Source organism: Saccostrea cucullata, unplaced genomic scaffold (genome assembly GCF_032062105.1).
Source record: "Saccostrea cucullata isolate Sc308-1 unplaced genomic scaffold, CSIRO_AGI_Scuc_v1 ctg5740, whole genome shotgun sequence".
NCBI lineage: Eukaryota > Metazoa > Mollusca > Bivalvia > Ostreida > Ostreidae > Saccostrea > Saccostrea cuccullata.
In genome coordinates this window covers 22,205-41,215 of record NW_026937782.1, presented here as the reverse complement: position 1 = coordinate 41,215, position 19,011 = coordinate 22,205, and the positions used below count along the sequence as shown (strand labels likewise).

Genomic DNA, 19,011 nt, shown 5'->3' with positions numbered 1-19,011 from the left:
TTAAAAAATCCCTGGTGTCAGATTTTAAGAATTGATTTTGTCATGTTTATTGGTTATGGAATAGACAGTTACAGGTGGATTGGAAGGGCGGTATTTATTCATGTCTGCATGCTTCAAAAACAGTTTTTAATTTGAACCATATCAGTGATGATTGTGCCTTGAAACAAAGAATATTAGGAGTAAAAGGCGACATAAGCCAAATTTTTACCCAAGAATGACATTTTGTAGCAAAAAATATTTTGTTTGAATTGAATTCAACTTTTAAGGATATATTTACTTCAGCGCAGCAGTGTAATGTTGAAATGCGTATTGTGTACTGATTAGTCTTAAACTGAACTTTGACCCGAAATATATTTCAAATCAAATATGAATATGTTTAGATTTTCTACGGAATTATTTACTTGAGCAGTGTAGTAATCATGGTACCAACTGTATTCTGTAATCTTGGGTGGTGGATTTAATATTAGCAAGACTTCGATTTTAAATTTATTTCTCCTAATAGGGGATGATGCTTATGAAATTTAAGCCAAATTTGAAATTATATGTCATTTAAATTTAAATTTCTGAATTTGAGTAAAATTGAGTATTGAAATAATGTTTGCCTTGAATTATAGTGAAATTGAGTATTGACATTCTGTACATCATTCATGAATTAAAAAGTGTAAAAACGAATCGATACTACATAGATATGTGTACTGGAATACCTAGATATCAACATTCTTTTTGGGGGCGGTGTCTTTTTTACAGTATCCATTTTTCACATTCTAATTTTTTTGACCGATACATGTGTCCGTTTATTTTATATGTGTAGTATCAAATTGTTTTTTTTTAATTTGCAAAAAAATTTGCGATTGAAAGTTATTTATTTATGAATTAAGTCGCCAATTACAGCAAATATTAGCCATTCGAACAGATCTTGAGTTACGGTCAAAATTTCATAATAACGGAGAACCCTGTTGAGATACTTGATTACGATGATGAATCACACCAGAAAACAATCGTCATGCGGAAATAAACGAAGTAAATAATGGGAAAAAATCTTCTCCAACTTCAAATCGCTTCGATTTGTATTGTAACGAAATGGGTCTGAATAATCAAGACAATCAAGACTAGAAAAGCTTCGAATTGGATGAAAATCGAACAAAAGACGATACCGAATTAAACTTTATCATTTTCTTAAATAAGTGTTGGTTGCATAAAATATAAATTCGAATCAGAAATGTGTATAACCTACAGGGACGTAGCAACCGGGGGGGGGGGGCCCCCAACATATCCTTTACTATAGTAAATGTGCATTGATAGGATGGTTGGCCCCCCCACTTATAACCATAGTATAGTGATATCAAGGATTGTAAGGAATAAAAATGGAATTGATAGTAAGTTGGCTTTTGAACAAGTTTGCCACTACCCCCCCCCCCCACCACCACCACCACGAAATAGGATTTTGGAGTTTGGGCAACGTTTAATTTTCGTTTTTTTTTCTGTGTTTGGTATTTTTTTTAAAGTAAAATTTAATGTTCTTAAAAAAGGGATCTGTCGTTTTGTCTATAGAAATGATTATCAACTTTGTATATTACATATGAAAAACTGAAATACATATAAAGGTTTAAACGTACTTGATGGAATCTGAAATTTTCAAAAGGAAAGATGTATAATCTTTTTAATGTATTGTTAACTTTTTATTTACATAAGCTTAACTTCTTCCATCTCAATCGTATACACCCGAACGTAAAATTAAATGTGTAGAGCAGCCCTGTCCTCCAGGCTGCAAAAAACACTATCTTCTCCCTACTAGAATGTTCCAAATCCATCTCTCAGATTCTGTAATACCTTGTGGACATTAATGCATGCTCCTATTTCCACTTTGGGTAGTAGATGGCTTTTGGATTCCGAAAGGCAGAGGAATTTTGGGAAGAACAAGCTGATTTTGAGGCTTTGAAGAGTATGTATTATTTTTTAGATAAATCCCTTCTATGAATAAATGCTTTTTATATACTGTAAAATCACATATTTTCGAGAGATCAAATGTTCTTTGTTGGTGGAAAATATATTGGTTAATGGGAATTTGATTTCGTGATTTAAAAATAATTCAGAATTAATATATGTGAAAATTGCATTTCATGGTGGATATAAATTCGTGGGTCTCATCATACTTTAAAAACCACGAAAACTAACACCCCCCCCCCCCCAAAATTAGTGATTTCACCGTATGTAGAAAAACAAACATAAATACCATGAATGGATTACATATAATCTTCTAACTGCAGAATTGGATTGGTATATTGCGATACGGTGTGTTTTCTAATATACACATTAAAACAAAACAACTTCATATTCATGTAGATTGGTAATTTCAAATTATCTTTCGTAAATAAGAGATGTGTTTTTTACCATCTCAAGATCATGAAGTTCGCCATCAACATGGAAGAGGGCCATGCAGTATATTTATATTAGATACATCTTCAAGTCTTGGGGAGGAAGGCTTTCAGCAAATGAAAGAAACATTTAGCACTATCATTGATGGTATGAATATTTTAACTCCATATCTACTAATATGTTATTATGCCTTATCGTGTTCTAAATTATGGTCTGCTAATTAAAACATCGAAGAAATGAGGTTAAGAGCAAAATTAGGGACTACTTTTCTTCTTTGAGACAAAGAAAGCCTATTTAAAGAAAACAAACACTGGTCAAAACTCCAAGTTTGGTATAGTACTATTGGATTTGGATAATTTAAAATTGCAATATGCATCTATATGCTCCTCTTCTGCCTGTTTATATTTTTTTACAATGTATACTCGATTTTGTTGTGTATAGACATTTAAAGAAAGGAAATGCTGAATGGTAATTAGGTGTAATAATAATTCTAAAGATTCAAATAACCTGTTTATTGTATACAACGATTTCTGCATAGTCATAAATTTAAAACAAGAGGTCCATGGGCCGCATCACTCACCTGAGCACTGTACCTCGGAAAAAAAGCACAAATCAGTTAATTATTAAAAAGTTTAAACCCAAAAGTGATCCCAATTAATCCTTAAAGGGGATAGGGTATGATATAAACAAACTTGAATTTAATCAAACTAATTAGAAGGATGCTGGGATATTTCTTTGAGAAACTGTGGCTTTATTGCCCTTTACATTTCAACTTACATTGTGGCCCCGCCCTTCCCCCGGGGGTCATGACTTGAACAAACACTACCTGAGAATGCTTCCATATAAATATGACTAATCATGGCTTTGCCATTCTTGAAAAGAAATTTTTTAAAGAATTTTTCCATATATTTCTTTGAAAAACTTTGATTGGCCATTGTGGCCCCGCCCTTACCCCAGGGGTCATGATTTGAACAAATTTGAATCTACACTACCTGAGGATGCTTCCATATAAATATGATCATTCATGCCTTTGCTATTCTTGAGAAGATTTTTAAATAAATTCCCTATATAATTCTATGTAAAACTTTGATCGGCTATTGTGGTCACCTGGGGGTTATAGCTTGAACAAAGTTGAATCTAGACTACCTGAGGATGCTTCCTTATAACTTTCATTTTTCCTGGCCCAGTGGTTCTTGAGAAGAAGATTTTTAATGAGTTTTCCTATATATTTCTATGTAAAACTTTGATCGACCATTGTGGCCCCGCCCTACCTCCAGGGGTCATTATTTGAGAAAAAATGAATCTACACTATACCTGAGGATGCTTCCATAGAAATATGATCTTCATGCCTTTGCTATTCTTGAGTAAAAGATTTTTAAAGAATAACTTTATATGTTTCTATGTATAATTTTTGTCCGGCCAGTGTAGCCAGGCCCTTACCGGGGGGGGGGAGGGAGGATGCTTCCCTATAAGTTTCATTTTTCCTGACAAAGTGGTTCTTGAGAAGAAGATTTTTAAAATGTACGACCAAATTTTCACTAATTCTTAATTATCTCCCCTTGAATAAAGGCGTGTCCCTTCGTTTGAACAAACTTGAATTCCTTGTATCGAAGAATACTTTGTGCAAAGTTTGGTTGAAACTGGCCCAGCGGTTCTTTAGATGAAGATGAAAATGTAAGAAGTTAACGACAACAACGACGACGACAATGACGAAGACAACAGCGACGACATACAACGGAAAAATTTTGATCAGAAAAGCTCATTTGAGCCGAAGGCTTTCGTATATATGATTTGCCTGTGAGTTCTACTTAAATCCTTTGGATTGGAAATGTTTAATATTGATAATATATTTTGCTTGAGAAAAAATGGAAAATTAAAAATAATGTTCCAATATTGATTGCTAAACGCAATATATCTAAAATATTTTTTTTAGAATGCGCAAACCACCCAGACATCGATGAAAATGTAGCTGTTATATTATGTGGAAAACACACAAGATTTCAACGCTATTATTCAAATCAATACAAGGATATAAAGCATTGCCTAAGTAACATAATTATAATTATTGTCCAACAAGATTTTATAATTATTATAATTGTTCTTAAAAACGCTTTATTCGCTCTTTATACTCTCAATTATAGTTTTAAAATATTCTAGATTGATAATTTGTTCTTTAAATATATATATTGACAACACTTACTGCAATACAATTGAATATCTAGCTATAGGTAATACTCAGATATAATACTTTGAATAATATTTATATTCTTTGTTTAGATGACGTTGAATTTGGAGGAGGAACACCTCTACCAGCAGCGTTCATCTTAGCTACAGCGAGCTTATCCCGTGAGGTAGGTAAGTTGATATTTTTATTACTTTATTATTCAGAAAAAGTACCATTACATTTATATATTCCAAAAAATATGGTTTTCAATACTTTTTAGCAAATAAAGTTGTCTCTTCGCAAGCCACGTCTTCTATCAACTTAGATTTTAATCAAAAACTCTTATAAACAAAACGTTATCTTAATGCGCAAGTGCTTATTAATTATGGTAATTAATGTCAAAAGATGTTCTTTCTTTCTTAAATAAACAAAATCTGCTGGTTCGCGTAGCGTAATGTGTCAATTTGCAGTATTATTTCTCACACGTAAAGAACGACTATAAACGACGCAACACATTGCATATATTCCTGTTAATTTTTATATTGTAAGCTGTTGTATCATTCTCTAATAGGACATACCAAAAGAATAGGTGACTTTCATGTTCATCCAAGAATAATTGGAGGATGCTTCCCTATAAGTTTCATTTTTCCTGACAAAGTGGTTCTTGAGAAGAAGATTTTTAAAATGTACGACCAAATTTTCACTAATTCTTAATTATCTCCCCTTGAATAAAGGCGTGTCCCTTCGTTTGAACAAACTTGAATTCCTTGTATCGAAGAATACTTTGTGTAAAGTTTGGTTGAAACTGGCCCAGCGGTTCTTTAGATGAAGATGAAAATGTAAGAAGTTAACGACAACAACGACGACGACAATGACGAAGACAACAGCGACGACATACAACGGAAAAATTTTGATCAGAAAAGCTCATTTGAGCCGAAGGCTTTCGTATATATGATTTGCCTGTGAGTTCTACTTAAATCCTTTGGATTGGAAATGTTTAATATTGATAATATATTTTGCTTGAGAAAAAATGGAAAATTAAAAATAATGTTCGAATATTGATTGCTAAACGCAATATATCTAAAATATTTTTTTTAGAATGCGCAAACCACCCAGACATCGATGAAAATGTAGCTGTTATATTATGTGGAAAACACACAAGATTTCAACGCTATTATTCAAATCAATACAAGGATATAAAGCATTGCCTAAGTAACATAATTATAATTATTGTCCAACAAGATTTTATAATTATTATAATTGTTCTTAAAAACGCTTTATTCGCTCTTTATACTCTCAATTATAGTTTTAAAATATTCTAGATTGATAATTTGTTCTTTAAATATATATATTGACAACACTTACTGCAATACAATTGAATATCTAGCTATAGGTTATACTCAGATATAATACTTTGAATAATATTTATATTCTTTGTTTAGATGACGTTGAATTTGGAGGAGGAACACCTCTAACAGCAGCGTTCATCTTAGCTACAGCGAGCTTATCCCGTGAGGTAGGTAAGTTGATATTTTTATTACTTTATTATTCAGAAAAAGTACCATTACATTTATATATTCCAAAAAATATGGTTTTCAATACTTTTTAGCAAATAAAGTTGTCTCTTCGCAAGCCACGTCTTCTATCAACTTAGATTTTGATCAAAAACTCTTATAAACAAAACGTTATCTTAATGCGCAAGTGCTTATTAATTATGGTAATTAATGTCAAAAGATGTTCTTTCTTTCTTAAATAAACAAAATCTGCTGGATAGCGTAGCGTAATGTGTCAAATTGCAGTATTATTTCTCACACGTAAAGAACGACTATAAACGACGCAACACATTGCATCATATTCCTGTTAATTTTTATATTGTAAGCTGTTGTATCATTCTCTAATAGGACATACCAAAAGAATAGGTGACTTTCATGTTCATCCAAGAATAATTCTTATTTCGGACGGTAGACCAACTGATTTTACTGCTACTGGTGAAACTGAAGATTCATCGGCTTATGAAACCGAAGAGGTAGTCTTTATAATTTCAAAAATGAGGTATATCATTGACAAAAAGTTGATGAAACACAAATATCAACAATATCGTTTAAAGTCATTATATTGCAAGTTCTATGGTCGATACAATGATCTTGTCAGCAAATAAAATTTATTATAAGTCAAATGCTGAATGACTTCTTTATACTGACTGTTAGACTATAATTTATAACCTGAGTTGGCCCCATATCTTTCTGGTTTTTACCCAATCATATTAAGGACCACGCGGCATGTATGACTGTCGACAGGAGATGCTCACTCCTTCATGGCACCTGATCCCATCTCTGATGTTTTGGAGGTCTGTATTTGCTCTGCTCCAGTTTTGTATTACGTGTTGTAATCTTTACCCAAATCATCAGGTCAAGTGTCAAATTGAACTGAAGTTGCAGGGAAATGAACATGTACACGTGCACAGAGTAGAATCTTGTACTAACATGGGTATTTTGTCAGGAAATGTGTGCAATCTCTCTCTGCTATCAGAAGATAATTTCCTAAAGAAAGGATATTGAATTCTCCATGGCAGCTGATCTTACCATTATTCTTTGCGTCGTTTCAGCTGATATTTTTTTTAAATAGACATTTAAAATAATAACTGCTCGTTTTATTTACATTTCATGGTTCATATTAGCATCGTTGTTGATTATACGCAGTATATCATACTAGTTATCATATATCGTCGATTGTATTTCGGTTAACTTTTTCAGGATAAAACTAAGATGCTTGATTATGTGAGAGGTATTGGAAACGTGCATCCTATCTTCTCCGTTCTTGTGGGAAGTAACCCTGATGTGGTATTTGTCCTTCCTTTATATACATATGATAATTAATGTTAGCTGGTGTTTATTTTCACTCCCGTAAGTACCTTAAAAATTTCATAAGACGTGACATAAGCTAAAGCGATTTCAATTTATTTTGTCTATTTATGCATAGGTAACTCTAGACTTAATGTCTGCTCAGTCCAGGGGAGGAAAAATTGTATATTGAGGAAGCAAGGCAGTTCGCCAAGTATTCAGAAAATATGGTAAGTTAAATAGCCAAAATAAAGGAAATTTTCTTTAAATCAATTTTATTTTCTGAAACGTGTACATGCATATACATTAATTTGAATCAATTTATTGTTCTAGAAAACTGCTTCTATGTTATCGTTTACAATGAAAAATGATGGCTTTGACCGCGAAATGATTCTGACATTCTGGCTTGCAAATTCCCTGAAAGATACTTTCCAGAACTTGACCAGGTAAAATGGAAATTAAAAGGTTTATCATTCTTGTACTAAAATAACTAAAAATATGAATTATATTAACTTTTAATCATTATCATTTGTATTGGTCAGTCATGTTTTAGCTCATCAGAGTTGAAAGCAAGTGACCTTTTCTGATCATCATTGTTTTAGCTCAAAATTCAAGTGAGTTTTCTGATCACATGTTGTCCGTTGTCCGTCAGTCCATTTGTCCGTCAATAAACTTTTCACATTATCTTCTTCTCAAGCTAATTTTAACCAGTCTTGGTACAAAGTATTCTTTTAAGAATGGGAATGTAAAATGATAAAATGCAAGGCTAAGACCCTATCAAGGGAAGATAGTTAAGAAAAAAATAGGATGGGGTTACAAAAAATCCTCTACTCAGTAACTACAAGACAAGAAAAGCTGAAGATTACTTGGAAGCATCCCTGGGTAATGTAAATTATAAATTGGTACAATAGGTTTTACAGGGGGAGGGGCATCTGGTGGAGAACAGCATAGCCAACGAAAATCAGGTAAACGTTCTGGTCCCTGGACGCCTTGTTTTAATTTTAAAGTCAAATACATTTTAATACCCTTAAAATGCCTTAAATATAAATACATTTTTAGAAAGATATAGTTGAAATATTCTCAAAGAAGTCACTATACAAATCATGGGATGAAATATGTACAGAGCATGATGAAGAAATGAATTACGTATTCCAAGAAAGAGATCCAGGAATGCTTCCTTTGGGGAGCAGAGTCAAGCGTGGACGTGATTGGAAATGGAATAATCAGGATAACAATGGGCCAGGAACGGTTATAGGACATTCAGAAAAAAGTAAATCTTATTGTTATTTAATTGTAATCTCATCCTAGATGTTTAAACTAGTCCACAGTTTGAAATACATATTTTATATGTGGTAAATCATCAGGTTTTATGAAATTATTATATCTTTTTAAATAAAGGATGTTGACAATTTTTTAGCTTTAAAATAAAAACCATTCTCGGTCAAAAAATTAGTTGTTTTTAACAGAAATGTCATTGTAGTTTATGTTTAAGAAATAACAATCGAATTACAGTACCCGCATCGTTATTCTTTACAGGATACACGATACGATAGGATACACGCACGATACGATAGGATACACGCACGATACGATAGGATACACGCACGATAGGACAGGATACACGCACGATAGGATAAACGCAAAACACGATAAACGCAAAACACGATACACGCAAAACACGATAAACGCAAAACACGATAGACCTGATAAACGATCTACACGATAGGATAAACGCAAAACCTGATAGGATTGTTTCAAAATGCGGAACGTTTTTTGACAAGACGAAAAGATTATTTTGAATTAAATATAAAGATTAAAGATTATTTAAATTAGATTATATTTTAATTTAGATACTCGCAGAGCTTCAAATCTAAACTATAAAGTACATTTTATTATTATAAAAAGATCCTGAGATCTCTGTATTAATTTTACAAAAGTTGTTTATTTCTATATGTAAAAAAAATCGCAGTGATTAAATGGATTTTTATGAAATGGCGACTGTATTTTTTTTTTAATTTCTTCTCAAGTGTGTGAATTTTGAAACTCTATAAACAGATTTATTTTTTATGAAAAATATACATTGTAATTTTCTATCGAATAAATTTATCTACAAGTACCAAGTTATTTCACGGAAGAAATTTACGCAATAAATTAAATATTTGTATTTAATGTCTAAAGCTTACAATCTGCGATGTATCCAAAAATCGCAATTAAATATTAATATCTTAGAAAATAATACAAGTAGAAGACTGGCCGGAAGAAAGGTTTAAAGAAAACGGCTTTAACAAAATTAATAAATTTAACATGATAGATCTATCAAGAACGAAACAGTTCAAGAAAATTAAATTTTCTGAATAGAAATCTAAATAATTATTATATAATGGCGATCTGCATTAATACATGTAAACTGTGTCATGAGAATATGAATCTGCTACAACTGCAATGTACGTTTACGCTAAGCTCTGACTTATGTACATGTAAACATTTTAAATTACAGATACTTAAAACTTCGTATTTATTAACGAACATTGAATGGTTAAATACTTTCTTCTTTACAATACACAACAGAAAAATTAATTACCAAATATTAAAAGAGTGAAATGTGACTTTTCCGACTAAATAATTATAAATCACTGCTATTAAACTCTGTGTGTACTGTTTCTAATAATAACGAAAAATAGGTTTAATACGGCAAATGAATTATTAAACCTTAAAAATAATTTTACACTGACCCGGTAATCTCATATTAGGCATATTCGAAGGGCGGTATTTTGAAAGTCCGCAACCAATTTAAAATTAGATAAACAAGATCTAACCAAATAGCCAAATATAATATTGAATTCTTAAATAATGTTACATACGTATGGAATAAAATCGATTAATACAATAAATTGATTCGGTGTATTTATTAGTCTTGCATGGTCACGGCGGATCAGACGACTCCTTTTATTTTATTTTTATACATGTAGTAAGATACCGTTAAAAATATTGCGAGCTAATTTTCATAGTTTAGAATGTTAGAACTATTTCATCCGTTTCTACGATCAATGAAATTGTTTCCTAGAATTTATTTTGTCCGTTTTACGTAGAAAACCCGATGACCCGAAAGTGCACGTACCATAAGTGCAGCATATTTTTTTATGTTTATGAAAAGACTTATTTACATAAACATAATGGAAACATTGTACGAAATGAAAAAGAATCAACGGAGTGAGTTTAGGGACTTCTTTAGGTGTTTGAATTTTTATTTCACATTCAAGATGATTTTTTAATCCATAAATCGTACAATTATTTAATGTATTTTGAATTAAATCTTTGATAAAATTGTTCAAACAAGTTAGGAACAAAATCCAGAAAATAAGTAGATGCGTTTCATTAGAACCAGGTAGTATTCGAGGTTACTAATTGACCCCAGGTGAGAAATCAGTACAGGTATGTTGACGGTGATCACACACACATACACGGGCCGAGGTGTCAGTTTGGGGAGACGGGGGAGGGGGTGGTTGACCGCACAGGAAGACAGTGTGCTAATTAGAGAGCTACACATACGTGTCAGTTTTCTTGTAAGGAAAGGTCTTCGATTTATTTTGATTTTTGGCATCCCGATGGATTATATTTTGAGTTTATTTCCACGCCGAAAAGGTAAGCTGTTAAAAAACTTCATGTTTTCCCCTGTACATGTATATATTATTTTAATGTTATCTAATGCCAGATAGAATTAATGAAAATCTTCTATTTTATAGTAACATCCATGGTGTGATAAATTGGGTAGAATATTTTCATTGATTATATTTTATAATTTTGATTTCTTTCATTAATTTAGACATATGTCAAGGAATTTCTAATTAGCTTTAAAAAATAAATTTAAAATTTGAACGTATACGGCCAAAACATACATGCCAACTTTTGAAAATTCCCATGGGGGATTTTGCGCGTGACGACAATTTTTAAAGCTTTAAATTCGCAACATTTTGTCGTGAACCTGAATCTTATTGTGTTTTCACTGATATCTATATCATTATTTATTATACATAATACATGTTCCTCATTTGAACATTTTTCTTCTTATTTCTTTCATATCATTCAATGCACCTTCCAACATAAGTCTGAATCTGATTCAGCAACCAAAACAATGTATAGTTTCAACAATTTAATAACAAATTTAAGAAAAATACAGTGGCACATGAAACATGAAAACAATATTGCATTGTTAAAATCTGGTTACTAAAATAGCTACTATTATAATTCAAGCAAATAAAATGTTACAAACTAAAAGAACATCATGTACATGTAGTTATTACTAGTACCTTGTACAGTTTCAACAATTTAATAACAAATTTAAGAAAAATACAGTGGCACATGATGCATAATGAAAACAATATTGCATTGTCCCACATGAGAATTTGGATGCAATATTCCGCTGTCAGGGAACATCGTTTTACAAAGCTTGGTAAAGCAGTCTGCGACAAGAAACGGGAGGTTATGCTGTGCCACAAAATTGGCAAACAAAACCTCGGCACGTATCACATCTACAACATTGAATTTAGAATTTTTTTAAAACATAAAATTAAATCAAAGTTAATGCATGTAAACTGTTCATTATCACATATAAATATATATCTGTCAACTTACCCTCATCTTGGTCGAGTTTTGTACTGGTGAAGAAGTTTCTGGCAGACGGTGTCGAATTCTGTGACTTCAAAGTATTTTGGTGCAGGGCTGTGTTCATATGCTTTGTCACGCCATTCAGTCCACCATGGTCAACCTTGAAGTCTCTGTTGCACACTCTGCAGTATGCATGAGCCTGTCCTTGTTTTGACTTCGCCAACCATCCGGTGAATCTTGCGTCAGCCTCCCATTTTTCCAGGTATTTCGATGCTGATCTATTCTTTTTTCGTGGTGGAGTTGCACCCATGGTGAATCGATATGCGAGATTCCCGATTGATCTCCACCATACCCCAGAATAGCATTAATTGTTATCAAAACATGATACATGCTCATAATTGACTGAGTAATCGTCACAGTACACACAGGTAGGTATCCTCGATAGGTAAATTACACGCGACCTAAGCGTGACGAATTCGGGAAATTTCATTGGTTAATAATACGAGAGTTTAACGAGATTTCACGGGTGCAAGATGTTTCGGGACCCCGACGTTTCGGGACTTAGGTACACGACGATTCGGGACTAGCGATAAGACGGTTCGGGACTTGCGGCAAGACGTTTCGGGACTTGGGTTAAATTTTTCGGGATTTCAATAAATACTGAAATAAATAACACATTTAGCTAAAATTATTTATTTATTTTATTAATGTATCATTAGATAAATATATGGACAGACATTAAACTTTATAAAATAATTTTTTTTTATAATTTAATCGCCATAGATACGTTTTCTCTTTAATAAAAAGAAATTTTTTCGGGATCTCAACAAATTATTTTATTATGGTGATATAGCATATTATTCTAAGTACACAGAGTACGTAATATTTAATTTTTATGTATATATAAAATAAAAAAATTCATAAAGATATACTTTGATGGGTTTTTTTTTTCATAACAGACGAATAAGAATAAATCTTTACAATATTTGTATTGATTTCTTTTTATTTCTTGTCCAAAATTTAATCTTCTCAGGTTGATGATATATATTTTAAAATATTCAAGTGATCTCCAGCTACCGTCGAATATATCTTTAAAAATATGTCAGTGAATTGTTATAACAACAACTAGGACCAGGTACACATATCCCATAGGGAAGTGTTACGTACATGTATAAAGACGCCGCCGGTAATGGGGACTGAAAAGATTGTGTGGTTTCTATTGAAATTATTTTAAGAAAATAAAAATCTAAAAATATGCAAAAAAATATCGTTTGTTTATTGGTAAATGAAATAATTACAAATCAAACAATATTTATATAACAGTAATAATTTTCCCATCATCAAAAGTTCAATAAAATATAAAGGTTTTCAAAATGATTTGATTGATTTTCTCTATTTTTTTCCCAAACAGTTTCAAATATTTTTTTTTTTCAAAAAGTTTTAGCATAGTATCTATTGTAAGATTCCTCCCTGGAAATGTTACGAAAACATTTTTAAAGTTTCCAAAACATTGTAAATAAACATATTTTACAAATGTTGCGAGAATATCTTCACTACATGTAGATTTTTAAAAAATACCATACTTTCAAAAAAAAGAATATTAAATGATATAAACAACATGATTTCATTTGATATCGTTTGAAATAATGTCTTTAAAAACATTCTAAATTTCATCATAGCTTTATCTATTTAATGTGGCTAGGTGAATATTTAATAAAAAATAAAATTTAAGTTGACCTGTTAACGTAGTCATTTTTTTTTAAAAATCTGGAATGTCTTTTAAACACTTTCACAACGTACATGTAAAATGAAAAATTTAATATTTGCAAATTAAATAATATTTAGTATTTATTTACAGTATCATTTAAACAGTGTGTCATGTACCTAATTATGTAACATCACATAATATTACGCACTGGTCGTGTATATACGAGGATCGATAATTAAGTTTCATTGAGATTTGTAGTCTGTGTATACACAGTAAACATAACAACTACCCGTAAAACGTAAAGTTTTTACTGCACATGTGCTAGCTTGAGCCTTTGTTAATTCTGTAAACAAATATGAAATCAAACACATAAAAACAAAAGTAAACAAGTTTTATTTCATTTCCTTAACAAAATATATAGAAGTCCCGAAACGTGTTAGCCCAAGTCCCGAAACGTGTTAACCCAAGTCCCGAAACGTGTTGTCAGGTCCCGAAACGTCGGGGTCCCGAAACGTCGCGGTCCCGAAACATCCAGAATTCGATTTCACGATTGTCCCGATTTCAAACTCGGGTCAAGTCGGAAAATCGGAAATTTTGGTCGAAAAATGGCCAAATCGGGATTTAGGGGTAATTTTGCTTTCACGATCGGGATAGCGGGATGGCTTAGTAAAATCGGAAGAATCCCGCCTAAATCGGGAAAGTTGGCATGTATGCCAAAATCGTTGTTAAAATCATCTGGATCATTGTCTTATGTTATATTATATTTTTAACATCAAGACTTTAAATAATTGTGCATACATGCAGGTCAGACGCGTAAACATATTCGTAACGTTATCAGACGATAAACAAGGAAAAACAGAATATTGCATGAAAAAAAGATACATTTCAATATGCTGCTTATTATTTATTTATTTGCTTTTTGTCTACGCAAACATCGTAGCTTACCAAAAGTCTTTCTCCGCGGTAACTCCGATTCATTTGAGAAAATCATATTAATAGTATTTAATTTTGACAAAATAAATCATACAATTCGATAAATTATTTATTTAAAGAAATAGGACCAGGTGATCGATCTACTTATGATTTCATTTCCGAAAAATAGAGTTACTGTTTAAATTTTGACAATTACTCTCTGCTTTACCATGAAATAATTATTTTATTTATTTAATTAATCATTTATTTATAAATCAATTTATTCATTCATGAAATACGCTATTACTTTCTTAAATCTTTCTACGCTTTAATATTTCTTATACTGATGAAAAAGAAAGGGATTAAACTTTATTTTCTCTTTTTCGGTTGAATTAATCTTATTTTTATTAAAAAAACGAAAAAGAAACTCGGAATAGCTCAGTAGTTTCTTAACATAGTAAAGATAAAAAGCGAGGGTTTCCGAATATACACGATAAACGCAAAACACGATACACGATAGAACCTGATAAACGATCTACACGATAAACGCAAAACACGATAAACGGAAAACACGATAGAAAACGCAAAACCTGATAAACGGAAAACACGATACGATAGGATACGATAGGATACACGCACGATACGATAGGATACACGCACGATACGATAGGATACACGCACGATAGAACACGATAGAATTGTAAAGAATAACGATGCGGGTACTGTAACAGGCACAGGTATGGGGCCGCGTGTATTATACCCTTTACACGTAAAAGTGCACGTGTAGAAAATCATTCAATTTGATAGCAAAACTTATGATGTACTTCTAATATGTCTGGGATTTCTGCCTTATATTTTTAACCACTCTCTCCAAACAATTTGTTACTTACCTTAGTTTTTTGGCATTTTTAAATATATCTTCCTGATCATCCAAGCAAACTCAATCATGCTTTTATGATCATTAAGTTACTTTCTAAAAGATTTTCCACTTTGACAATATTAAAACATATCTCTTATGACTTCAGATGACTGATATTGTCTTTCAGTTGCCTGGTTAAATGTAGAATGGGACACTGGCTCGAGATAACCATACAGATACGGACCTATAATGGATAAATATGATGTAACTGTATGTAACGAACCTAGAATTTTGTACAAAGAAAGTATTGCTGTTGGTTCTCTCGTCAAAAAAGGTAACAATGATTTAGTCATTTCTATAAAGTATAATATGTGATAAAAATGTCTACTATATGCGGGCTAGGATGAGGCTGTCTGAAAGATATCACGTTGTAGCATCAGACTAGTCTAGCTGACATACAAATTGTGTATATTAAATGCATTTTGAAGCATTTTATGTCAATCTTATCATAGCTGATTCCTTAGAAATTTTGAATTTTAACTAGGCCCAGATTGGGATTGGAGAGACCAGGAAAAGAGTAACCTGAGTATCGGATCAGTTTACAGACGTAAACACAATGGAATCGTCCTTGTGAGTTCATGATATTGTTAATATTTTACTCTTTTCCGTCACAAATATATTTTTGAAATTAAAATTTTAAATTTATCAAAATTATGATTATGTTAAATGTAAAAAATTTAAAATTCCCGTTTATAATAGTTAACATGTAAATGAACTTAAACTTTCAAAAACACAGGTTTATTGCATTTTTTACTGTCAAAGTCGGATCCATCCATTTCACATGACAAATGATAGAAGTCTCGCACGTTCCAATTCTTACTCAAATTTCACAAATAGACACAAAAAACAATTATGTTTTCGTACAGGTGCGATGGCAAAACGGGCAAACAACAGAAAAACAGATTTGGGCATCGTGGGAAATTTGATCTATGGGTCTGGTAAATATCCGTTCTTAATACATTGAATATACTGGTAATTCTGCCATGTTCAGTTGTATTCAGCGATAAAAGCCAATTGTATCAACTGACATCGCTAATTTCTACCGACAGCTTCACAATTTATACTTTTTAAAGTTATTTGGGAAATATTTATTTATTACGTTACAACTTTTCCAATTCAGTACTTACAAATATAACTTTAGAAGCTATTTAACTTACTCTTCATAAATTATGTTCTTCAAATGTATGAAATCATAATTATTAAGTACCAGTATTTAAACAGCGACCCATTCTCAGCGGAAACTGTTGAGTATCTCCAAGAACAAATTAGGAAGGCGGAACTTAGTGAGTCATCTGTGGAACATTCTGAAAGTTCTCCTTCAAATGGTGCGCTTCTAGAGAATTCTTACCTGACATGTTGTACTTTTGTTTAAATTAAACTGACATTTTTCTTCTGAACAAAAAATTGATTGAAATTTCTTTTCGTTTTACGTAGCAGCCTGTGCATTTAAAAATGATGTTGATATCAAATCCAGCAAGATTTACGAAAATTCCAATGCTGGACTTTCTCTCTTGACATTGCCTAAAGGGAAATATTTCAAAAACGACAAATGTGAAGACAAATCAACGGATGTAGAAGCTGATGGGATGTTAAATTCTTTAACTTTTCCTTCATCAGATCAGTGGCTTTGGAAAGATAAACAAGGCCAGTGGAACCCGTATCCGAGAAAAATTAACAACAAAATAAACAGATGTTATTTACGAAATCCTAATTCTACTGTTATTGTAACAATCGAAGAAAACACGTAAGTTAGAAGTCCGTTGTTAACAAAACAAAAGGAATAAGAACTAGATACGATCTCGTTGCGAGCAACGAGTGGGTCTTCCGTCCTATTCCTGATAAGATGAGATTTTGATTGAGATTTTCATTCTAAAATAATGATTTTCCATAACCTGTATTAAGACATTGAACATTAAAGACTTAAAAAATCCACTTTTGGCCCCTCACGGCCCCTAATATTAGGAATCAGCCCTTTTTTCTTCATATCATCTTAAAGCTCTCATGAATTTCATAATTTTTTGTTTAACAACTATTCAGAGATTGTTTTTCGTTTTTGAGTTACTTCCAAAAGAAAAATTTAGGGGCCAACCCTTCAACTCCTTAATGGGGACGTTTAGTGAAAAATGAAAGGTTTCATATTGTTTAGAACATGATTTTAAACATCTTTTGTTCAATATTACTTATCAAAATATTTCCCACTTTTGAGATATAAAACCTCAAAGATTTAGCATTCTGGCCCCTTGTGGCCCCTAACTATGTACCATACGACATAAAAATCATAATATATAGTTGTAGATTGTAGAGATAAACATCATAGCTTTAGTAATGTATTACAAAATATTTACTGATAAAGAGTTATCGATTAAAGACTTTTGGCCCCTCTTGGCCCCTAATTTGAGTGTCCAGTCCCTTTTTCTTGATTTCTTCTTAAAGCTCTCAAGATTTTGAACACTTTTTGTTCAACAATTATTCAGAGATTGTTTTTCATTTTTGAGTTATTAGCAAAAGAAATATTTAGGGGCCAACCCTTCAACTCCCTAATGGGGACCTTTAGCGAAAAATGAAAGGTTGTATGTTGTTTAGAACATGATTTTAAACATCTTTTGTTCAATATTACTTATCAAAATATTTCCCCCTTTTGAGATATAAAGCTTCAAAGATTTAGCATTCTGGCCCCTTTTGGCCCCTAATTATGTGCCATACGAATAAATATTATTATATATAGTTGTAGATTTTTAAGATAAACATTTTTGCTTCAGTAATGTATAACAAAATATAGACTGCTAAAGAGTTATCGAATAAAGACTTTTGGCCCCTCTCGGTCCCTATTGTGATAAGTCAGCACTTTTTTCTTGATATCATATTAAAGTTTCTATCATTCTGCACAAATATTGCTCAGTATGTCTTAACAAAATAATTATACTTTAAAAGATATGATGCAAAATGTCTAATCAGTCATGATTCGTGTCCTAGATTTCGACCCCTACCGAGCTTCCATACTAGACACTTCCGGAAAATATCCTGACCCAGGTGCAATATAGCAACATGTCCTCTATCATCCCTGAAAAATTCAGCTTTCTAGCTTGAGCCATTTTTGAGATCCATCACAGACAAGGGGGTCCTCTAAATTTCGATAAAAGGGCGATAACTTCCGACCGGAAGTGAATATCCCTAAAATAATATGCCGGAATTAACTTCAGATGTCAACACATCTACCATGAAAATTTGAAGAAAATCGGTCGAGACATCTCTGAGAAATCTTCTGCACAAATTTTGTAAAGAAAAAAAAAAGGAAGAATAAGAAAAGTGAAAAAGAAACCGAAGAATAATAGAAGGGTCTTCCGCTGAAGACGGAAGACCCTAATAAAAATGGATTGCGACTTAAATTAGAATCATTCTAAACAAAATGAAATAATGATTTATTTTAGATACAGAGTAGTCATGACCAAAGGTATACAGATAAACTTGACGACAAGAGAGGAGTCAG

General features: G+C 32.0%; 1 pseudogene; it reads left to right on the top strand.

Annotated features, from left to right (window-relative positions):
* The first annotated feature begins 1,875 nt into the window (after window positions 1–1,875).
* LOC134248828 (uncharacterized) lies at window positions 1,876–16,106 on the top strand (annotated as a pseudogene).
* The last annotated feature ends 2,905 nt before the right edge of the window (window positions 16,107–19,011 follow it).